At 40.5% G+C, this 25,871-nt stretch overlaps 1 long non-coding RNA gene across 4 annotated transcripts in view; it reads right to left on the bottom strand.

Annotated features, from left to right (window-relative positions):
- Positions 1-25,871, bottom strand: part of LOC148936725 (uncharacterized) — a 111,513-nt gene that overhangs the window by 20,880 nt on the left and 64,762 nt on the right. For 2 of the 4 annotated variants that reach the window (XR_016139082.1, XR_016139084.1), the window contains one exon: positions 15,843-15,905. This is a non-coding gene — a long non-coding RNA (uncharacterized LOC148936725). The remainder of the gene's footprint in view (positions 1-15,842; positions 15,906-25,871) is intronic. The other 2 variants (XR_016139083.1, XR_016139085.1) reach the window with 1 other exon arrangement.

The raw sequence follows: 25,871 nt of genomic DNA, 5'->3' as shown, positions 1-25,871 counted from the left end.
CTGTATTCGCGATCGGTAGAGTTAGTTATGGTTAACAAGCTCTTCTGGGAAAAGATAACGATGTAAGATCTTGTGATCGAATGTGTTGCAGCAATGTAGTATTAATTAATAAAGTACAGATTGCAACACACACACACACACACACACACACACACACACACACACAGAGCTCGTATTTCTCTAAATCCATATATTGTTCCATCAAGACTGTCATGAATACAGCCTGAAAAGCGGAGTACCATGGCATCGTTAGAAGAGCCGGCCGCGTCAATTAAACCGACCGGCTTGTAACGCGGACAATTATGAGAGGGCGCCCCCGCCGCGATAGTTATTCCGTCATTAGTGCCGGAAATAGAGCGCCGGCTCGAGGCTGGACGATCCGGAGTTTCGTGGAAACCGGGGGAGCGGAGCCGATTAGCGTTCCGAATTTGCGCGGAACCCCAAGCAAAAGCGGGGCACAATGTAATGCGTCTCGAAATAGCGACCATCCCGTGTTTCGCGAAAGGAACGAGGTCAGAAGTTCCCGGAACTCCCGGAGCGAGTTCTGTTCGGTTTGCAGATGAGATCAAAGCGATCGTGGTTTTGACTTCCCGGAGAAGTCCGGAGAAGCTTCCAGGATTCGCTCCTGAGTCGAATCTTTCGTGAGTTCGGAGAGCAATGCTTGCCCAGGACTTTGTAAAAAAAAAAATGTGAAAATAGGGCAACAAGAGGAAGAGAATTATAAACTTTTTGTACATGTTGTATATATTGTAATTTTTAATGAAAGAAAATATATATCGCGCTGATTAACTCCGCCGAGCAGAAATCTCATATTTTCTCTCTTCGAACTCAGTCAAGAGGTCAATCCTCTTTGGTGGGAAGGAAATACTTTTATATCCAAAATTCCCTCAAGCTCGGAAGTAGGTCAGGTCTTCCGACGCTACGTTTCGCGGCCCCGAAATGTAACCGCGGGATCGAAGGCGGCGCTCCCGCTTGATATAATTGGTATTTTGTACGTTGCAAAAATATACACGTCGTTCGTCGTACCAAAAGCGAATTTTCCCGGCTAACTCTTTATTCATGAGATCCAATTATCGTCGGACCAGTCATCGTACACCCTTCGCGTGCTCGCTGCCTCTGCTCCTGGCAGATAGTCGATATTCGGCATTGCATAATTGACCGAGCAGAGAGAGCCAGCTAGCTCAATCCGCTCGAAATCCCGTCGTACTCGTTTTCTCCTTGCGCCGCGCGAATCCCCTCACGATTTTCCTTCGCCCCCTCCTCTCCCTCTGTCTCCTCGCCCTCCTCGATCCCTCGCACGCTAATCGCGGAACGGCGAGAATGCCTCGCGTAGCCCGGTTTTATCTCGATTGCGCAAGTATCGCAAAGTTGATCGAACCGATCGCTCGATGTCCATTCATTCCGGCGGCCGCTGCAATTCCATCCCCGTGTCGTAGATATCGAATTACCGGTACGTACAAGCGCGTGGTACAATTTCTAGATACGACAGTTTCTTACGCGTCCCTATAGCGTCGTATTTAATGGCCCGTATTCTGGCTTAACGGGTTCGGCGTTAAATGTGGTCATCTACTTCTCACCCCGGGTACATCCCGAAAGTGACCTGCGCACGTACAACCTGCAGGAACGAGGCGATTGTATTTAGAGTTAAAATTTAATTCGGTCTAATTAGATCATTGAATTGTAAATATTGGCCTAAAAATGAGTGATTAGTATTAATATTTAGACACAAAAAAACAATGGATTAAATTTAAAAAAAGAAAAAAAAAGGAAGCTGGGAGAACTCTGTATTTAAACATAATGCGATTGCCTTATTTTTGAGTCCCACGCTATAATTTTACTTATGCGTTTTATAGATATTGTATAAGATAAAATAAAAGTCACTCCGAAATTAAGTTCAAGAGCGGAACGTGCACGAAAAATCGTTCAATAAAAAATGCAGTAAACTTAGTATAACTTAGTATAACTTAGTATAATAGTATAACAGTATAACTTATACAGTATAACTCAGAAAAATATAATATAATTATTAATTATAAATATGTAATGAAATAAACAATATAGATACATTATTGATAACTTGTATTTCTATTCTTGAAAATTTATCGATTATTTCGATGCATGATCGCGACGTATCTGTCGTAATCATGTTTTCATAATCGATATACTTGATCTGCAGAATTTTTCATTGAAGGACTCTCCGAAAGACTCTCGAGAAGCAAAAGCTTTTCTACTTCAAACATCCATCTGGTAATAGAACATAATTCACCCGTTCTTCCCATCCCCGTAATGGTGCCGAACAAACGGCATCGAGTATAAACGAGGCGAGGGTGTCTTCCGCCACTCGGTACAGCTTTTAGTACAGTTATGAAAGAGGAGAAAGAACGAACCTGTCTGTTTCAAAGACAAGAGAGATGATCAGTTTACCGAGAGCAATAGGAAGAGACAGAGAAAAAGAGAGAAAGATAACGAGAGAGTAGATTCTCGAATTGTAAAACTTCGCGCCTTTGAGGGAAATTCCCCCAACAATTCCTGCGAGACTCTTTCTGTCGGTGCATCACGGAATTAAATGTCGTCGTAGAGAACGCATTTATTTATACTGTATTTTATACTGTATTTTTGCTATTTTAATTTGTACTGTACTTTCGCTGTAATTTTTATATATTTTCCGCGACATCTGCATCTCTTCTCGGTATAAATTTTCCCGTTTCGCTTTGAGAAAGAAATTCTCTTTCCACCACCAATAATCGACGAACATATCCATTTATGCATATGTAATATAACGTATCAGATTACATTATATTTTTTTCTTAAACGCCAGTATTTTTTAAAATAGCAACAAAAATATTAATGCACAAAATTTATTTTTAGATTCACCAAGATTATTACCAGAGAGTTTAAAAGTTGATATGTCAGGCTAAATTTAGAGAAAAGAAAACTAGGAGAACTCTATATTTAAATGTAACGTGTTTGCCTTCTTCTTGAGTCCTACATTGTAATTTTACTTATGTATGCGTTTTATAGATATTGTACAGGATAAAACAGAAGTTATCACTCTGAAACTAAGTTCCAAAGTAGAACGTGCACGAAAAACTATTCAATAAAAAAAGATACAATAAACTTGGTGTACGATAACTCAGAATGGCGTGTTATACTTCGTCATAATAATATCACTTCTTTGGAAATCAAATTTGTTCTGTATCGATCTTCTGCATTGAACAATATATCCAATTTTTTTCTGTATTAGAAGCTACGCTGAAAATAACGAAATAGTCAATCAACACATCATTAAAAACGAGGATTCGAAATGCGTTTTACGGCGTCTGCTTTCAAGATGATTGGCGTCGCTCTTCGGCGAAACTTCCCGGCCCCGACAAGGGATCCGTTTAATTTCAGGAAACCCCATAAAGGTTATACGTTGAGATGCCTTGTATGCTCGACGCAGGAAATACGTCCTCGTAAAGCAGAAAAGGTTAAAAAAAAAAAAAAAAAAAAAAAAAAGAAGAAAAGAAGCGAAGAAAGCACGGGGTGGGAGGGATGGCGCGGAAACGCACACCGTTGCACGTCCATCCCGTGGACGTGTAGGCGAAACAATGGCGAAGCGGGGTTAGCACGGCTTCGAGAAGATGAACAGTGAACAAGTGAGAAAGACGGGACAAGAAACAGGGATAGAGAACACCGCTCTGCTGACAAGAAAAAAAAACAAAAAGGAGCCTAGAGCGAGGGGAACAACGCCGGTGAGCATATCCCGGGGCGTATTCTGCTCGTGCGTGGACATACGTGTGCATGTGCGTGTACGTGAGGCCGGAGGGATGAAAGGCGCGGATGTGGGTATAAAGTTTCCGGGTAACGCTACGGTGGTTGGGCGAAGGCTGTCGTGAATGGAAAATAGAGAGAAGAGGAAAGGAAGAGAGGAAGATAACAGCTCGTAGAATCAGAGAATTAGAATGTCCCATCTTTTAATGGCTACTAAAGATACACTCCATGTGCAGGAAAATTGTATAGTTTGGTTCGCTAAAATAATACGATAATAACAATAATATTGTAGAAAATCAAGAGAAACAAATTAAAATTTTAATTTTTAAAAAATTTTTTTGATAAAACGAAAATGTTTTTTGATTCTTGTAAACGTTTTAAAAAATATCATAAATAACTTTACACATGTCAAACGAAATATATTCATTCTTTGCTCGCAAAAGAATTATGAAAAAAAATCAAGAGATATTTTTATCAAATAATTTCGCTGTAATGTACATTAGTTGGTACATTTGTATTAATGTTATGTAATCTAGTCCAGAATCAAATGGCCTTAATGAGCAATAAATAACAGAATACAAGTACGCTCGATACAAAAGGATTCGCAACCAGAGAGCTCCATCAACTCTTTCTGAAGCAGGGAGAGGAAAGGAGAGTACGTACCGGAGTACGTTAACTCCGAGGGTGCCTCGTGGAGTTCGCCACCGGTACAACGGCTCAAGTGAGGCGAAGTCCTCGAAAGGTCAAAAGTTCGTTCTCTTTGCGTACGCCCTGCGTGACATCTTCGAGGGTCGGCGACGACAACGGTGCTCCTGTCGCCTGGCAACGCCTGGTTCGGCCGCGAAGAAGAAAAAGAGGATACGGAAGACTCGATCCACTCTTTCTCCGCCCCGGGTCCACTCTCTTCTCTCGCAACCACCATCTCCGCGCCCCTTTTTCTCCCTACTGGGCGACTTTATTCCCTTGCGCCACTCGACTCATCGCCAAGTGGCGGGCGCCACCTTAATTGGACCGCGGCAATCGCCGTAGTCTGTCATCCCCCTGTCACCCCTGTCACTGCGAAGATCCGAACGAGGGCGGGAGCCCAAAAAAGCTCGGGCCTCTCTTTGAGAGTATCTTTCTCCTTCGGAGCTGCATCTTTTAGAGGCTGTTATCGTCAGAGACGACTGCAACCTGCCAGGATCATTGGCAAACGTTCTTAACCCTTTGAGTCCAACCCCATCGCCTCATCGCTGGATTCATGCAAATTTTATTTAAAAAATGCGAAGTATGGCAAAACGTCGTGCTGGGATCGACGATGAAAGCTTTGAATTCAAAGTAGATCAAGTTGTTGGAAATATTGACCTTCTGAAGAAGATTCTATTTTTACGTTAATTATTTATAAAGGCGTTAGATGTGTCTTTATTTCGTAGATGGCGTGTTTCGATGAAATGAGAAAGTAAATTCTGCGGAAAATGGGGTACGCTCTTAGAAACACACGCGCGCAACCGTTGATTATTCGTAATTTATTTCCGTGTTAAGCTTTACGTAATATATCCGAATACGTAAAGGAAAGTAGTAAAACGCGTATGCAAATTTTTACGTTTCGCGTACGTCGCGTAAATGTACATTTTATGAGGTTTGTCAATGCCATAAAGGTATCTCGATCTGCTTTCGTAGTAAACCGCGGCTATAAAATCTCAGATAAGCGTGCGCTCATAATTCCCGCTGTAATCCGACCGTGACTCGAAGAAGATTGCAACGCTCATGAGTATACAAGTATATGTTACATTACTGCAGTATATCTGCATCGCGAGTAATGCGATTTTACCTTTGTGATCTCGCCAATGTAAATCATTATATTGTATTAACTGTAGTATCTCTTTGGTTACTGAAAGTTGCATTTTTTTTAAATAGAGAACGATTTCTGAAAAAAAAATGTATATTTGCAAAAAATTTTATCTATTTTTCTTCAACCTAAATTAAATAATTAATTAAATAATTACAAAATTATCTTCTTCACAGTTAATTCAATATAATTTTTTGAATCGTAAATATTAAATAATGGACCATATATTTTATACTTAATTAAATTGCCGCGAAAGAGAAACAAATGTATATTTCGAATAATTATAATATTTGTTAAGAGAAATGGAAAAAATAAGCTGTAAAAAATCAAACTAAATAGAAATTGTTTGTTATGCAAAAATAGACACGCTATATTTTAGTCGCTTCGTTATAAATGATGACATTTTTATAGGCGATGAAATGAGACAATATTGTCGCTTACGAACTTTCTGCGAAGTAATTAGAAACTGTGGTGTCTAGTTTTCATAGTTTTCCACACGAGCTTTATCTCGAGATAATTATACATCAGATGAATTAATTACATGTTTACTCGCTAATTTTACGTAAATTATATAGCTTGGTTAAAATTTACGTCTGTAAATTATATACACGTGTAATGATAACAAAAGATCATTCAGTATATTCTGAAATGTGTGCTAAAAACTGGAGAACAAAAAAAGCCTAATTTTACTACTGGGCGATGAAGAAGCGATCAATCACTATTATCTTAAATCGTCTTACGAGATAAATCGTATATTATTGATCAAACAAAAAACACTGTTTACTGTTATAATTATATCTCAGGTGCAAGTTAACAACACTGATCTGTTTTTTTTTTTCCGACAAATAAACGAGCATTTTTGGATCTAGTACAATTTTTTTTGACAGACAACATGCTATTATCATTAAAATAATCCTCGTGTAGTATAATTTTTTCTCAATCAGTTGTAATATTGAAGATTATTTTCGTCATTCGTGCATCTTAAAAATTGTGACCTCGGTATCTCGAAAACGGCATCTTTTTCTCGGCGATCATCGCGGTTTCCCAAAATCTCTCCCTGCGCCAATAATCTCTTCCTAGATCCCTCGTATCCGACGTATACAATCTATAACGGACGAAAGGTATTCTGCTTAGAATCTTGGATGCACCGAATCTTGGCCCACCGATCGAGGCTTTGGATACCAACGTCGAGGTCGCTCGGATGGCAGCGAGAAAGCCGGCCGTGCACGCGCGGTATTCCTCGGATTCAATAAAAGCAACGCGGCAGGCAAGCAGGCAAGGCAGGCAGGCAGGCAGGTAGGTACGTTGCAGTCTCGTAAACGAGTAATTTGCTATTCAGGTCATAACCTAGCATACGTTGAGCCGGGACGAGGTCGTTTTCCCCGGCGGCTATCCCGGATTCCCTTCTATCCGGGAATTCCGCGAGGTACCGGCTGAGGCTGAGAAGGAACTCTAAAGAAGGAAAAAGAGAGAGAGGGAGAGAGGGAGAGAGAGAGAGAGAAGTATCACTTTCATTCTTTCTCTCCTTCTCGTCCTCTTCTGACTGGTATCTTTGGTTTATGCTCAGCGCCGACCAATCCCGCGTCGGCGAATGCGACCCTTTAATATCGCATTCGGGCGATTTCCAAAGTCCGATTATCGGAAATCTATTATGATTTCGGAGAAAATTTATTGGGGTCGCGAGCGGATGCGCTTCGAAATTTTGCCCTTCGCGAGAAGCCTCTTATTGGAATCCATAATCTATCGCGAAACGTTGACGTGACTGATGGCATAAAGCATCATAGTTTAATTGATTCATGACTCGAACGACCGGACTAATCTCTCCTGAAAGGAACATAATATTTTTGCCCCACTTCTTCATGACCTACACTTTATATACTCTCTAATACAAAATTTAACAAGACGCTATTGTTAGCTATTTTCGTTCGATCCCTTACTTTTTAATGATTGTATAATGAACTTTTTCATTTTTTTTGTCAAAACATCGAGGAGAGAAGAAATATCTTTATCTTTGTATTTATAGTCTAATGGCTCTTCAAAATTTCATAAATTAAAGTCGAATTAATTCAATGATGACTTTGCAACTTGTAATGTAACTTAATTAACGTAACAGTGTGGCGTAACAATAAATGCTTCTCAGATGCGAGTCTTTTGAAGTTGCACATGAATTATGTCTTCTCGCAGGCTGTTTATAAAAATGTATGTAAAGCAATCATTTTTCATCGGCACAATTAATATATGACGCGAATCCATCGAATTTTCGCACTTTCACTTGCTCACTTTTTCCTGATAGTCACGTAGAAGAGACAGGTGTACTATTTCTTCCCTCGGTCGTTCGATATCCAGCGGTATTCAGCACACGTGTAATTGAAAATAAAAAAAGAGAGGAAAAAGTTCTCAGATTAATATCGGGATGAATATTCGTGATATAAAAAACCAATTAAGGAGACCTCAATTTTGGAACAATCTTAAAACTTCAGGAGCATCGATTTTAATAATAAAAATTTTAAAAGCTCCAGCATTGGATATATTCAAATCATTTTTTTAAACAGAAAATAAAAACAGAACAGAAGCAATAAATTAATCAGCCATAATAAATCAATTTTAAGACATCAATCTCTTTCGTTCTCTCTCTCTCTCTCTCTCTCCCCCCCTCTCTCTCTCTCTCTCTCTCTCTCTCTCTTTCCTTCTCTCGATATTATTAAAACATTCAGTGTACGAGAATGTTACTACATTGTTGCGTGCAATTGTGACATCACATATTATTGTTTCATCATTGCACATACAGAAGATTGACCAAGCAAGCTGCGGACGGTTTGAAGTCGCTTTCAATCGGGGTGTTCAGCGGATTACGGGACTCGAGATGCATGCGTGCCGTAAATGTGCAAGGGTACGTGCAACCTAACAGGTTTCACCGATGCCGCGCATACGTTCGCTCGTTGCATACACATCTGTCGCATGCGCAACGCGGCATGCACGGAGCTCGCAGAGATGCAACAACAACCTACGTACGTAGGCCGGCTTCGAAGTTGCTAGGCGACCGATCTCCGCACCCTTTTCCACACAGAGCTGTGCTAAGATCTGCACGCACCCGCCAGAATAAATCGCCCCAATTCTAATGCCCAACGTAATCGTCCGATTTTTGCAGCGGATGCCTGTGAGACTTACTTTAAAATTTATTACAAAGGAGAGAGAGAGAGAGAGAGAGAGAGAGAGAGAGAGATCAATTCGAATCTCCTTATTTCAGATTGAGTGGCTAAATTAATGAACACAACATTTTTTGACACTATTTATAATAATTATAAACTGTTACGATGAAATACAACTAAGATTGCTATTTAGAGTAGAGTTTTAAAATAAAACTAGAACAGTTGTACATATTAAAACATTTAGCGCTGAATTTTATATCCTTCATCAAGCTATTATGTCACATATGTTACATCACTTATTAATAATATGGGTCAACAACATGCGTATACATTATGCATTTTTCATGTTGCATATCAAAGTATAATATTTTAAAAATATATCGTAGATTGATTTTTGTGTCACTCAAGTTTACTCTCGAAACCACGCGATATGCATAATGCATTTCGATAGATAGATAAAAGGTGATAACTAAGATAAATAAGAATTTCCAAAAGCAAGAGACATTTTATTTCATAATTGTCATCATAATTTATGAAAAACGATCGTTAAATTCTGCAGTATATTTATAATCTTCATCGATAATGCAGCGTAGAAGTGTCATTAAAAGTTGGCAGAAATTACGAGATTGTAATGAAATAATGAGATTATCACAAAAGAGCATTAACACAAATGTTTAAATATAGCCATATAATATTTTAAATGGTATTAAGAAGTTTAAAATTTTTAATGTGTCATAATAAGACACGAGAATAATAGGAGAAATTATTATATGAAAATCAGATAGTAAGTTTGAAAATAATATTAAAATACAGCAGATTCACGCTGCGAGAAATATTCTTTTTTCATCAAACTAAGGTGTCTCATGCATTATAAATCTACAATGTTGAATTATTTTTACTAATATTGTAAATTATGTTACATATGACATCCAGTTTAATTTTGATCATTATAATTTTATAAATGTTTTTTTTTTTTTTTTTTTATTATAAGAATACAACTGCGGATACATAAATTTCCAATGTATTTCCAATGTTATAATTCTAAAAAAATATTACGAGACTGCAGAACCAGCTGAACTAAATCGTCGTGTAAATCAGCGGAAAGAAGCGTCTTCATCACGCAGTAAAACCTGCAGCAATTTTAGCGATGAGCTCAAGGACGATCCTGCGAGTGTCTTTTAAACAAATCGTTTAAACTCTCTCGGAGCTATTTTATTCTCTCGCGACCTACCCTTCCCTCCTCCTCCTCCTCCTTGCAGCCTGACCAATCCACGTTTCTGCATCGTGCACGTAAACTCCGCAACGGATCAATGCACTTCATAAGCTCGCTTCCGCTCCATAGACATGTATACACATTTAACGTCATCCGACCGAATCGTCCTACATCGAATAATTAATTATTCGGGATTACCAATGTTTCCTTCCAGCTTTAAGTTAATGACAATTACCTGCGCGACCACCGATCTTTGCCGCAGTCGAGAAACTGGACTCGCTAATTCCGGAAATTGGCAACAGGAAACTAGCACATTCTGCACTTTCTGCATAGACCGAACTTGCATTCAAAGTGGTAAATTATATTGAGGCAATTGTACCACTCTCAGAGCAAACATTTGGATTAGTATAAACCGGAAGATAAACATGCCCGTGATTACCCTCGTCGTTATTCTTGATACTGAAATTATTTTTATTTTGCTCCATTACTTTCTATTGAAAAGTTTCAGATTGTACACTTTTCTTAGAAAATGAATGTTCTTTTAGGAAATTCTAGACTACAGAAATTTCCAGATCCTGGTGTACGTAATGGAAGAAATAATAAAAACGTTCGCGGAAAGAACAGCGAAAGTACAATACGAAGTATAATAAAAGTACGTGTGAAAATCACTTGGGAAATGCAAACAGCGCGGTCGTATTACGGATGACCGAATGTTTCCGAGTGTGTCGCGTATTCTCTCTGCTATTTGTATCCATTATAAAACGGAAGGGCATCAAAATGCAGGACCGAACGGGAGGACTTGTTGCGGCGATGAAAAATTCATCGGAAACATTCATATGTCGCGCGACGTCGCTTGGATAAAGGCTCCGGACCGACGATTTCACGTCATAAATAAAAAAAAAAAAAAAAAAAATAGCTCAAAACGCAAATGGGAAAGCAAAACAATAGCGAACAATATTTTCTATCCGACGTCGTTTCGTATGAATAACAGGTCGATCGTGCGGAAACCGCGAGCCTGTTGACCGCCGCTTTGTGTCATCGGCTCTATCGCCGCATTTGTATATCTCGTTTCACCTCTGCCTCGGCCGAGAATCGCCGTGAAAAACATCGTGAAAAACAAATCGACAAGCCAGGCACCGCCGCTCGCTTCCTACGCTCTTGGATCGTCTCGTGTGTTCTGCCGTCTCTCTCCGTTCTCTCGAGAGAATGGCTCGCTCCTTTCCGCGGGCCCAGGTGAATAACCACCACGTACCTTCGGCAAGGCCGGTTATCGTCATTAACCGGAATCTTTTTCAGGCGGATCCCCCAACCGCGCGGCGCGGCACGGCCGAAGGCTCGAGTTGAGTTGTAAGTAAACTTTCTAGGAAGCACACTATAATCTGGCAATTGAGACGAGATAAACAAGTTCTCGCTATTGTTGAGGAAGTTAGAGAGAGAGAGGGGGGGGAGGAGGGAGAGGGAGAGAGTAATTTTGATGTTATATATTTGTAAGAATTATATATGATGCGAAAAATTAGATATTATCTACTAAATATTGCATAAATCGCATGAATGTATGTATAGCAATAAAGAATAAAAATTGTTTAAGTTATTTAAACAGTTTATTTATTATAAGTTAAGTTATTTAAGTTGTTTAAACTTCGGGTTTAAGTTTATATATTAACATATAATTAAGAATTGACGTCGTGTTAACTACAAATGAAATCATACATGATAGATATTAGAAGTAGAAATTTTACTAAAACTGTGAGAAAAAAGAATTTATATATTACTTATTTGAGATATATCTTAAAAAATTTGTTTGCATATTGTGAAAAACAAAAGCAAAAAGTAATTAGCAAATAATAACTCTCTTTAAACTATAATTGATTGATTTTAAATAATTATATACGTTAAATTAACGATTTTCAATCGAAATGTAACCAAGATTCTTGTATCGATTCGTAAAATAATCATGGATAAAAATAAATGCCGAATATGCATATTTACTGATTTATTACGCAATTATTCTGCACACGACACAGTTCGTATGATATAATATAATAGTATTAAACGCGTGTCCGCTCGACGATAAATCCAAACTGAATCATTAACGTGACCATTAATATTACAAATTCATAAACGGTGTCAAATCGAGCTAATTCGATTTCTACTCTATATCTGAGACTCATAGAAACAGGATATATCGTATTAGGAATATCGTCGCGAATATTCAAGCGGTATTGAAACTGAGAAGACAATCGGAAAGGTAATCCGTGCGCTTTCCATCCTGATGGGTAAAATCGAACGGGAGAATCGGGCTAATAAGTGGTCCAATCTACCGGTCGTGAAACGGTTTCGTGAGGAAGTGGTCGAGCCGAGGGGTTGCAACGCCGGGAGGGGAACCGAGCAGGTTGCCGTCCGGGGTCGACAACGAGCAGGTGCGCCTTTCTCGCGCGGGACACAGCAGAGCAGACAAAGGATCTCAAGCGCTGGACCAAGGATCCCCATGGCGGATGGTATTTCGAGGCAGAAGGCCGGCTAACAGCAACGACGCCAAACCCGAATGAATTCTGCCGTCGGGCGAATTTCTCAAGCAAATGGTTCAGACGATGGTGCACGCACGACCACCGAGCATCACTATTGAATTTCATGCCATTGTGTATTTGAGGTGGTTGCACCGACTTCTGAGAAGGATGGCTCCGGATCATTCCGGGATATTTAAAACTAGTTGGACAGGTATTCGAATAGCGTCGTTGGAAACTTTGTAATCTCGATTTTGAGAAAACAAATAAAAATGGCATAAATTCTTCTATTTTTTTTTTTTTTATAGGACTTTCAGAATTCACCATTTAGATAATAATCATATATTTTTAAAATAATTAAACAAATAGGTAAAAAAAAAAAGGATTATTTTTGTAAATCAATTTTGACTTTTCGTCGATTCTGCAAATTAATAATATTCCTATTGAATAAATAAGTTTCGCTGTTAAATTCTACGATTTACCATTGTCAGAATATTCATTCGACGAGTTATTTTTCTTTGACTCGAGACCTCTTCGAGAATTCCCCTTACATATAACTCGGATCTATATCATTTTTCGTGACTGCCGTTCAATTATCGAAATATTCGCGACTAAATCGCAGGTCACTCTCCGAAATACCATCTCCGGCAAAAGAAAATTTCGGTCCAAAATGACCTCTTTGAAACTCGGAAGCATTATCGGCACGAGAGATACACCACCATTACGATGTGCCGGAGATCGTTACGTGCGGCCCGCGCGATCGCTCGATCGATCGGTGCCGGGCGTGACGGAGGATCCGCACGGATAGCGGTTTGCTGGCCAAAGCCGCCACGTGTGCAAGCGGATAGCAGCTCCCCTTTCACGGGCGACTTACTCCTCGCCCGGATCTGCAATCAGGGCAAGATTGTAGACATCTGCCGGCCATCTGCCGGCAGCGGCCTTCCGGAGGGCCGGCGATCGTCGTTCCTGCCGCCTCTCCTCCGTGCTACCTCCGCGTCCCTTTCATCCGCCCCGCAACTGCGTTCGCGGCAAGGTGCACGAACGTGTCTGAAATCGCACGCACGCGGAGATCCATACCTCCTCCTTCTTGTTGCTCCTCGTCCTGCTGCCTGTTTGGATCGCATGCGAACGCGAGGTGCGAGTCCGATTTATAATGACGTAAGCGAACACGCGCATACGTACCTTGATAATGCCTGCATCGGCCTTTTCGAGCCGTGACGTCAAAGGAAACGTACGAAAATAATTCGCGCGTGACTAACTTCCGGCATCAATGATTCGTCACCTATGAAGTTCTTTCCGCTTCGGTGGAACGAATTTGCAAGATAGTTATTAATTCAACCGAGAATTTTCTATGCGTTCTCAACAGAGAAAAATCATATATTTTTGAGAAAATTTAAAAGCTCTTAGACGTTTTAACAATTTTAATAGTGAGAAAGTATAATGATCTGAATGAATATAAAAATTTTAGCTTTATTTAGTAGAACAGGAGTGATTTTCCCGTTTCAAATTCTGTTCTACTTCGTTCTACTTTTTGATCTACTTCTCAACAGTTACAACTTTTCTTTGTCATTTAATAATGTTCAATGAATCGTTGCAAATTGAACATATCGCTGTAATAAGGTGTTCAATGACCGATCAATTTTATCCGTATTCACGAACTCGCGCCACCATGAATCCGTTGAAAAAAGAACGTACGTATCATCACACCATACGCACTCCTCGGCCTGTGGCGAGTAAACGACTTTTGCAATTAACTCGTCAATGCATTACCGCTACAGGCGCAATGATCTTGCCTCGGTGCCGCCAGACCAGGTGTAAAATCACGGTGAGCACCAGATGCACGGTAACCCGAAGCGGAGGTGCGGAATCGGGTTTCCTCCGCCAACTGGCGAGATTAATTTAACGAGCGGCTCGTGCGGGATCATAAACTGTGCGGAGGTTAATTCCTAATTAGCTCCCCGCGTAGGTCTGCGCGTGGTTCTGTAAGATACCTTAAAGGCATACACAATGCTCCGACTAACGTAACGCTCGGGGAGACAAGGCAACCGCACCGGAGCCGCAACATCTCCGAGATTTGCACCCGTGGCGTTCATCAAATCAGGATTAGATCGAATGTTCAATTTTCTCGCAAAAATTTTGATTAATCGCGGAGAAATAATAGACTCGGCCTCATCGGCCGGGCGTTGCCGGCCTCGCGCTGTCGCCCGTCGCCGTAACGTTCAAAGTCATTAAAGAACGAATGATAGATCGCCGAAGCGATCGCTGCGAGACATTGTCGCGCTTTCCTTATCTTCCTCGCGCATAAATATTCTTCTACAATAATAGACAACGAGGACGTAGCGGTAATGAAGCTTAATGAAAATTCAAGATTGCCTATCTTTTTTTTTTTTTTTTTTTTTTTGGCATTAAATTCTCTCTTCTCTTCAGCTTGTCATCTCTTTCAGCGATTATCCCCGCCGCCCCGTCTTACCCGGTACTCCCCAGCGTGCTTTCCCGAATCTATAAGCCGAAGGTCGTGTAATATATTCGTGACTGGCGACATCGTGGCGACTGACACAAATAAAACGCAGACGGATGGACGGACGGACGGACGGACAGACGAATGGACAGACAGGGACGGTGCTGTATTTTTAGACTTCTAACCACGCCGCATTACGCCGCCACGAGCTCGCTAAAGCGAGCACGTAGGTAATAGCGTTAGGGGATTACCGTATCTCGTGAGAGGATATAAAAAAATCGCGTGTGTTAAGTCGATTGCGATCTTCCGTCAAAATTTAAAGATAATTGCCCTTTAAAAGAATTTTATAAAAATCATATATACGTACGGAGTTAATTATCATGAAATATTATGGATTTTATTAGCGAGTCGAATTTCACATATAGAATAAAAAGATTTACCCCTTTTTTGTGTTTAATGTAGGAATTTAAATAATTTGATATTGCGATATTAAGATAATCTTCGTAATTGGTTCTTCCATGTACAACATTTATCTTATTTTATTTATAAATAGCTCATAAAAATAGCGTGCGCAAAATTAGACAGTTCCGTTTTTTTTTGTCGCCTATCATTTTTCCTCTTAAGAATAATTTAGAAGATTTAGATTACGTACGATATAATTAGCTTTGGATTCACGACAATGTGCCTAATTCCCGCGTTAATAGCGTAATTGCAGAAGTTTCAATGGAATCGGGAGACGTGCGAGAGGCAGAAAATTTCGGATGCCTTCAATTTGCATTTCACTTCTCCATACTCATTGGCGCGTTACGTAATATGCGTGTGTAATATAGCTCAATAGATCTTACGAAGTCGCCCGAGCGCGTTCATACGAGGTGTAATACCCCCGTAATTCGCGCAGCCAATGGGGACACTTACGGTATACTACGTATATACATACCCACATGTGTGCGCAAATCGTCGCCGTCGTCATCGTCATCGTCGTCTGTGTGCCGCGTACCGCCTGGAAGAAAAAAAACCTCAATTTAGTTTATAGTGTCAATTGAATGAACAGACGGGGTACGTGATTTATTTTTAGACCTGCATCACCGGGGGACCCCGCTGCATTAAGCGGTTACGTGTGTGCACGCTCATGCACGAGCGAGCTCATCTTCGCGCCCGCCGCACCGGCGCGGCGACGACAGCATCATCGGCGAACGACGGAGAGCGACGTCACGCGAGAGACGCTCCTGCGACAACCGAAACAACTTTCATTTCCTCATTTATATAAAAATAATTAAAAAAAAAAAAAAACTCTTTATTCCAGCTGCCCATATTTTTTTTTTTTAATTTTGAATCACCTTTTTTTCAGGAATATCTTCCATCGTTATTCTAAAATCGCAACTCTTTTACGTAGACCTTTTCTCAAAAGATTCCCAGAAAGATATATTTTCCCGAATGTTTTGGAAATGCAGACACAGAAGTTTTTTTTTTGTTGTTAATTTTAGAATATCATAAATATGATTTAAGTATTAGTTTATAGTTTTTAATCGTAATTATATATTTGTGCGTTTAACGGTCGAATGAAATGTTAATCATGCTGAGCGCGAGAGTTGTTTACGTCTCGAGATCGTAAATACTTATGAAATCGCTCGTATTACTCAATAAAGCGTTTCGTTTCCTCCAGATCAATCAGAGATCTGTTCGGAACCCAGCTCCGAAAGACGAGAGCGATAGATTGCATTTCCGCGAAGTCTACACCGGGTGTTGGAAATGCTTACGATTTGGCATGAACTTGCGCCGAGGAATTCCAAAGGGGAATGGCAAACTCTCTCGACTTTAAGTAATAGAGGTTTAACCCTCTACGGCCGTGACGAGGGATTTACCTCAATCCTCAAGCGGCGTTCACAACGTCACCGCACGAATTATTAACATAGACCCTTCTCAGCAACTTGCTCATCTCACATAAGGATCGATAACTCGTGCACAGTTATTGCAGACTTCTCGCCTTCGTTTATCTTTAATCTACTAAATTTGCTCCGATATTAATTCCGTAATGGCGGACAAAATACAGAGTCACAAGGATTGAAAATCTAATATTTTTCCTCTCTCCGTCTTCGAGCTATATTCGACAAAACCATTCGGAAAATATTTTCAATCACAAAGAGCTGTAAATAAAAAGGGTCCGTCGTAAAAATGCGGCTGCATCTAGATTAATCCCTATAATATTTTAGCTCTTTGCATTTCTTCATTTTTTACGGGGGTTTAAGAAATGACTGACTTATCTTAATTATAATCTCGGCACGATTATGGTACTTACGTCGTAATTCCGTAATATAAAAGACTCCCTTGAAATGAACCGACGTGAAAGAATCAACCTCCCTCGCCTCAGTTTCAATCTCCGTCTTATACGCCGCGTCGTTATTACCGACACCCTTCGGGCAATCCGCTCTTCCGCCTCAATCCTTTCGAGTTAATGACCGCGAATGAAATCGGAGCACTCCGCTTACGCCGAGTTGCCTGTATGTATAACGACTTTAAATAAAGCGCGGAGTTCCCCGGGAAAAGATGAGGGAACGAAGGAAGGAAGGAAGGAAGGAAGGAAGGAAGAAAGGAAGAAAGGAAGACGCGCCGAGAAAGGACTTCCCAGCCCTTTCGCGACGACCGGGCAGGATCGATGGAGCGCGATTGAGGGTCCTCGAAGACAGGATCCGTCCTTCGACCTACATACCACCCGCTCGTGCACGCGCGCGCGCATATATAAAAACCCGTACGGCCTGTCGACTTCCGGTCCCCTGGACGCCCGATGCAGCCCTGGGCTTTAAGCTCGCTCCGGGGAAGCCTCGGGAGTTTTTACGAGCGCAGTTTATGGAAGCGAGCCAGCTGTGCTCGCGATAAACCCTCTGTACCTATCTACACGCACTACACTCACACGGGAGCGTGCGGAGAGCACACGCATACACGTGCGTACAACAGGCTGATTCGAGAGCACACGCATACACACGCAAATGTAAAGCGCGCACAAGCGTACCGCAGAACGCATCGCAGATGCGTATGCACGCTCGATCTCGCGGGCATATACATGAATCACATATACATGAATCACATATACATGAATCACGCACGCACATACAAAATTGCATCGTTCCATCACGGAGGAAATACGCGCTGCCGTCGCGTCGCGTGTGCACGTGCGTTGCCCGAGCCGACCGTGTCGCTCTCGGATGGTCGCACCGTGTGCCAAAAACTTCCGTTTACGATCGCACGAAAATGTTGATTGGAGCGATCGCGACGCGTGAGCGACGCGTGACGCGGAAACGTTACCTATCGTCGAATTTATCGGCATTTATTCCTCTCGCTCGCGCGTTTACTCCTCTCGTTCGCGAGGTACAGTTAAATAAATCGGGATTTTCAGGCCGCAAAAATATGACAGTTTTTAGAAGCATTTTTCTCCGAAAAACTATGAATCTCAAGAGCATTCAGCGGTGTGACGTAAATTACGTACGTGATAAAAGACAATTGATAATAATATAAAATGCATTATCGCTAATATTTTAGTTAAAAAAGACGAGGAAGATCGGATGAATCCCCGTGTTTGATGATGCGAAAGAAATCAATGGTTCTCTCCTAACGCCTAACGCCTCTCACGTTGCCTTTGTCTACTTTCTCGCGGAATGAATGACCTTAAATCCCGCGTTCGTGGGAGCTCCCGTTCGAGTGGGCGGTGAATGGTTGTATTCTTTGGTGTTAGTGGAGGCCGCGCGACGACCTTTCAACCGCACCCAAGTTTGAGGCGCTGTCGAGACTCGCCGAGGAAATTGGCACGGGCAATTCTCGGGAGGCGATCCACATAAGCAACGGATATCGGATCGAGTCAAGCTGCTTACGTTGCTTGTACGCATTAAAAAAAAAAAAGAAAGAGAGAGACATCGCCCGATCGTGTTTCCATGAGAGCGGTGCGATTAATCGAGCCCGACCGTTGGTTGTCGCTGTCGTTGTTGTCGCAATTACGGAGCGTGTTAAGAAAAAATTTCTCGGCGAAATACGATAGGCGATGATAATCGGCGGATGCAAAATCGTCCATGCTTATGGCTAATCGCCCGCGCGCGTAAACGCGCGTATACGGATAATGGGAACGCGGCCGAGCGCGAGTTTCTATGGGGCGTGGGGATTATATCGAGGGAATTAAACGGCAAAACACACGGAGCGCGGACGCGACGCGTTTAACCACTGAAATGCAAATTCGGTCACGTCGAATTAAATCGAGCGTCCTATAGGCGCCAGTCGCCCCCGATGCGCGACGCGAGGGCGTCAATCACGGATGCACGAAACGTGTTTTCAAACGCGATTGACGTCAAACGACACGCACACCGAGCCTTCAGAATTTAACGGATAATCCGCACGGTATCCCGGCCGCGGAACGCGTCCGTTCGCATTTTCTTGGATTAAAACCCGACCAGCACACGCTTTCAGATCTTGCATGTTATTAACTTTAATTTACTCGCGTTTATTCCCTCGCTGCACTCCGTATTCCAGTCCGTATAATTCTAAAGAATAATCAAGAATTTAAAACATCGTTTTTCTTTCTTTTTTTTTTTTTTTTTTAACAGGGTACAAATTTTTAACCAGGATACAAATTTCGCAACTGGATATAAATTTTAGCATGCAACGTATACATAATAATCTCGTTACTCTTTTCATCACTCTTAATAATAATATACTCTTATTATTCATTATTCATTATTCATATTGCACGCTCGATTTTCCGCCGCGTTATTCCGCCAGATAAATAAATTAATTATTCGGAGAAGTTTACGACGGTTATGATGTCCGATGGCATAAACAACAACAAGAGGAAATCCTGAAGAATTTCTCTTGCTTGGCACACGGCCGATGCTTAAGGATCTCGCCATTCGGCGGCCACAAATTTCGGTGGATTTTACTCCCATTATTTACGACGAGTGCAATTGACGGTCACGTCGTTGGAGCGGATAGGCATCCGCATTTGTCTCGCGACGACGCCAACCGAGGCACGGAAGACGAGCCCAAGTCGGAAAAGAAATATAACCCGACGATGAAGCCAGGGAGAAGCCGGAGGATTCTCACGCACGAGAGAAGATCGTGATGGAAGGTCACGCTGCATCTGCGACGAGGCGGACTTTGCTCTCTCTTTCTCTCTTTTCCTCTCTCTCTCTCTCTCTCTCTCTCTCTCTCTCTCTCTCTCTCTCTCTCTCTCAAGACGGCTCCAAAAAGTATGCACGTACGAGAAGCCGTAGCTCTATTTACGAGCGGGAAGAGAAACGGGATGAGCAAAAAGATATTTTCCCACGGCGCCGAAGAGCAACATAAAGTTATTATTATTATTATTATTATTATTATCTCTTTAGTTATTAATATCGCTGTCCTCGAGATGAAGAACGCGAATAGGTATATTATATTTATGAAAATAAATATAACGACGCTCGAAATCCAGCGATCTCTCTGCAAGCTTCCTCTCCCGATGTTTTAATTTCAACTCAGGAATTCAAAGTACGAAGTAAAAGTACCGTGACGTTTTTAGTTCAGAATAATTCGATAAGATTCTCTCTCAAAAATATAACACGGAAACGAAACATCGATAGATGACGCGGAGCGTCGCGACGTTTTCTGAAACGTGAGCGTCATGGTGGCGTCTTCGAGAATAGATAGAATCCGCACGTCAGTTAGCGGCTGCCAAGTTGAGAGAACTTACATTCTGGCTTCGCCACGTACGCTCTCAATTAAATACCGTCATTTTGGAATCCCTGACAAGCGCCAGGAATAAGCGCGCGATCCCTTGGAAAGATTTTGCAGTTGCGTCTATCCAATCGGGAAACGAGGCAACTTAATTCCGACCCGACTGAGAAATTTTTTTAATTACATTATTTTACATTTTTAATTACATTATTATTATTTCCGCTAGTCGCATACATTGGCAATCTGCAAAATTGTCACTTACGAGTTGAAGATGAAAAGTTGCGTCTGCCATTTGGCTTCTACATCATACACACAAACAAAAATGTTTCATAATACGCAACGCAAAGTTAATCGCAAAGTTTTCGAATTTTCGAAGAGGAAAATTAAATTTCTCAAGAAGAAAATTTCAAACTCTCTCCTCCAACATAGTATTACTTTCTATTAAAAATTTCTCAGAACTGTTCGACGTCACGAGAGAATACGCAACTATCGGATGACAACCTGAATCACGATTCGATTATTCGATAATGCAAACGTAATCGAAAACGGTCCCGTTTGTCAGACGGCAAGTATTATCGACGGGATACAGGACGGGAGACAGGATAGATGATAGTTCGCTGGCAAACGGATTTCTCGCGTGTCTTCTCCGTGACACGGTCGGTTTTCTCCGCATGCGGTGTACGTGTACATCCTCGTACGGACACGTGCCATCGCGTGTACGCGTGCTCGCGTTATCGGCACAGCCCGAGACAGGTTGACTATCCGAGACGGATTTTATATCGGCGGGGGAAAAAGCCATTCGATTAGACAGTTCTCGCACGGATGAATTATGCAAATCGCGGGAAACCGGTCTCCAACAATCTCGCGGCGCACGCGGCATTATCGCAGATTTTTAATCGATTTTAAAATAAATCGACCGATTAACGAGAGATAACGTAGCCGTGTCAAAGGGCTCTATTGGATCGCTTGAAATTTATCGGCAGATTTCGGCAGAAGATCCATGAATCTCGTGATTGACTTTGCAGACTTTATTCGCGCGCGAGTTATAAGTGAGAAAATATAATATAATAAAGTATTCTAAAAGTATATTAAAATATAATAAAGTATACTAAAAGATTGAGGTCTCTATAATACAACATTTTGTCCATCAAATTTTAAAGGATAATTTTTTTTTAAACTAAAAATCGAATTATATTTATTTACATTAATGTAATCAATTATATTTATTTTAATTATATTTCGTTTACCACAAAGAATCATAAATATGATTCTTAAATAAAAAAGAAAATTACATTTTTTCTTAATTCAAGTGGATTTTTATTAAACGAAATCTTGTATCAAATTTGCATTCTTATATAAACGCGACTAAAATATCTAGACGTATCTAATATCTAATTTTCTACCATTAGCTTGAATTTTTATTGACTTCAGAAATATAATCAAATATTCTCCTGTCGCTTACAACGTTTATAACTAATCTTTTATCTGTAAACGCGAAAAGTGGCGAATGCCGCACGCTTCTTATATTATCATAACCAGATCCAGTGTTAACAACACTGCTCTCGACGTATCTCAAACTCCGGATCGTATAACGATCGACTATCACGAATAAATTGCGTTTGACGAATTCCGCGGGTGCCGTCGAACGTTGTTCGTGCCAACGCGGTCGACATATATTTCTGTCGTTTATGCAATGGCGTATTCAATTTTTTTTTTTTAACCACTTTTAGACAATAATGCCTTTTTACACTTGGCTGTCCAATCGTGCGTCGCGACAATGCATAACAATATCGTTACATTGTTTTATATATAGCCAAAAAGAAAAGAAAAACATATTAACCAGAAATATAGCGGCAAGACTTCTCTGCCTAAAAATCTTGAAATAGAGGAACGCATGAAAAATGTTTGCGTCATATAAAAACCGCGCGTAAAAAAAAACCGCGTATGAGTCAGGAAAAGAATAACGACCGTCATAAATTTGTCCAGGTTCTGAGTTGCACGCCGACACGGATTTTTACACGGATTGCCGGAGGTACATGGAGGCGCAAAGATATCGGAATACGCCATTGCCTTCGCGTGTAACGCTGCGCGCACCACCAGCCGTGCGCGTGTGCGTGTGCGTGTGCGTGTACGAGTGCACGGAGCGCGCCAGACGACCGGCGCCACGAGGAATCCCCACGCACACCTGAATGCCGACCGAATGGCGACCGCTTGCGTAAGAGTCCGACGAACGATCGCCGCGGAGTCGAGTCATTCTAAGATTTCCGCTCGCCAGCCGGCCGGCCGGCCGGTCGAGCGAGCCACGTTGGGAAAGTCTCGAGAAAATTCAAAGATCTGGCAATGCGGCGTCTACGGCCACTCGGACTACGATCCCCGACGGCTACATTTTTGGTCCAGCAACTCTAGACGCGCATATTTTCACGCGCCGCGCTTAAGCGAAACTCGGAAAAATTGGGAAATAATCGTTTTTACAAAAAATCGTTTTTGAAAAAAAATTAATATTAAATTAAAAATATATATATTCTTAAATACAATACTTGTTTCCAAGGATGTCGACATAACTAAGAGTTGCTTCACGACTAAGTTATTTCGTTTAGATATATGGATATATATTTAAACTTAATTTTTTAAAAATACATACATTAAGAATCCGCGAAATCAATACACAAAAAAATTAATCTTAAATCAAGACTATATATTCTCATATCACAGAGAGAAAAAGAGCAAGAATATTATATAATCTTCTTAGAAAAATTCTAGTACTGATGCTAAAATAGATATTCTCACATGTAAACAAGAATATCATAATCTTTATATAGAATCTTTCTATCTTTGTATAGAAGCTTTTCAATCCTGAGCTGAGCAAAAATAATACTGACATTAATATAAATTCAATCACATCAAAACTAAAATTTTTACGAAGATTATATTCTTGCTTATATGTAAGAATACCTTTCTCGATTTAAAAGTAATTTTTTTTTCTACATAACGCTTACAAAATATTGTACGTACACGTGGATCCAATATTTATTCTCCATTATCTCCGCTGTATTTTATAAATAAATTCACCAAATTTTTAAAGTAAATTTCGATTCTGAAATTTCAACCGGCCATTCGAAACTTTTTCAGTTTCATCGTAAATTTTTATTTGAGTTAGGAATGCGGATGGTAAGCATCATAAGCTGTCAACGTGTCATGTATCGTCAGTGATTGCACGGTACATACGGCGAAACTTCCGCAACGGGAAATGCACCTGCCGCGGGAGTTGACTATAGCGAGAAACTGTTATCACTATTATATATCAATGATAGAGGTACAGCAACTGTTTAATAAATCCGAGTACGTACGGATTACAGGATAATTTTTGCGGTTGATTAATACGTCGCGCTGACGAGCGACGAGGAAGACTTCGCACTCGCGCAATTACGCTCCTCTTTATTACACATCCTGATTATGCGCTCATCTCGCGATCCTTGAACCTCACAGGAGTTACAATTCCAAGGTCTGCTCTTACCGCACGTAATCCCGCGCTTATCGAGATGTTTCATCGCGAATCATCGAACGAGCGCGCGTTTGCACGTGTTTATAGGCGATAGAGATAGAGTTCGACTTCAGTTATCAATCTACATATTCTATATAAGTTGTATATAAGTAAGTTTATGTAGCACGTGATGCATTCCTGAGCGGAAGAATACGGAATATTTTGATGGTGGAAAAGAGACAAATGATAAAATTAATATATTAATACATTCGATATGTATGTACGCATCGAAAATGCATCGAATAATAATTTATTACAACGGAAAATTAATCAACCGAATGCGTATGAATAGACACATATTTACAGTTATCTTAATATAATTTTAACATAATTATTTCTTCTATTTTTTTGTTCCAAACAAAGAGAATAATTTCTAATGAAAACGTTATGTATATATATATATTGCGGAAATTCAACAATACAATTAAAATCTTTTACAAAAATTAAAGAAAGTTTCCGAATGGAAATGAAAAGCTCGATCACGTCATTGAAATAATTCTCGCACTTTTCACGAATATTTGTTCGATACTATCAATATTATCTCCAACGCAGGCATTTATTTGACATTTTAAATCTCTTCCATTTTTATGCGTTCCTCGTGTTAATTAAAATTCAATTTTGAATCGCAGCAAGTCTGGAGAGAGCGTTTCGAGCGCCTCGACCTTCTGCGAAATCGCAACGTTTTACCAGCAAAGTGCAAATGTGTCACGAATCGTTGAGCAGCCGAGCTCTCGTCGTCGCCGTCGCTGTCGTCAGCCGAACGATCCCAAACGTGGTGTCATGGGACTTGCGCAACATAGCATGAATTACGACAGGCCCGTTGCATACATTACTACGTGCAGTCGATATCCTCATTAACTCGTCGTCGTCGAAATGTAAATAAACGGGACGCGCGCGAACTCCGGAGGCTCGCGGCCTTCGGCGGAGAAAAGGCCGCGGGACGGATCGGGATGTTGGGTCCTAACCGCGGCCTTATCGTAAATTCTCTTACACAAGAGTTATTCCGTGGCACGCACGCGTGAGCGTTACCTCTTGAAGGCAGGAGAGGGCGTGCCCACGTGTGCCTTGCGCTCAAAAACTCGAAGGCCTGAACGATTACTTATTCATCCTCTGTCTGCGAGGGGATTAATGAGAATTTCCATATCGATATTTCCGTATACTTCCCTCGGAGAGACAGTTCTAATCTCGCTCAGTTCAGATTCTTCGAATATTTCAGATAAAACTGCCGGCAAAATGTATTTAAAAATGTCAAAAAATGTCAAAGGCTACACTCTGAAGTTGACACCTCAAAAATACCGAGTAATTATTTCTAATTGTTTCTATTTTTTAAATTAATATTTCTTTTTTTCACATATTAAAAATGCAATTTTCGAATTTTTCATCAATTATTTCCTTTATTTCGACGAAATATTGAAATTTTTAAATATTATTTTTGAATATTATTTATTTTTAAATATTATTTTTCAAAAATAATATTATGAAAAATATTTTGAAAAAAATAATACTTTTTTTCTAATTTTTTCTTAGCAAAAAATATAAAAAAAGGACGGTCAAAAATAATTTTTTTGGTACTTCTAATGTTAAATAAATGTGAAAAAAGTGCCAAACGAGAAATAGAATATTAAATGTAACTAATCGATAATCACAAATCTTCAAAGATCTGCAACTTGACCAAATCTTCAGAATCAAGTGTTAAATTATCAAACACACATCGAGCTCTATCTAAGACAGAGG

This window comes from Pogonomyrmex barbatus, unplaced genomic scaffold (genome assembly GCF_055798465.1).
Source record: "Pogonomyrmex barbatus isolate J1 unplaced genomic scaffold, ASM5579846v1 scaffold2, whole genome shotgun sequence".
Lineage (NCBI taxonomy): Eukaryota > Metazoa > Arthropoda > Insecta > Hymenoptera > Formicidae > Pogonomyrmex > Pogonomyrmex barbatus.
This window is presented reverse-complemented; position numbering and strand designations above follow the sequence as displayed.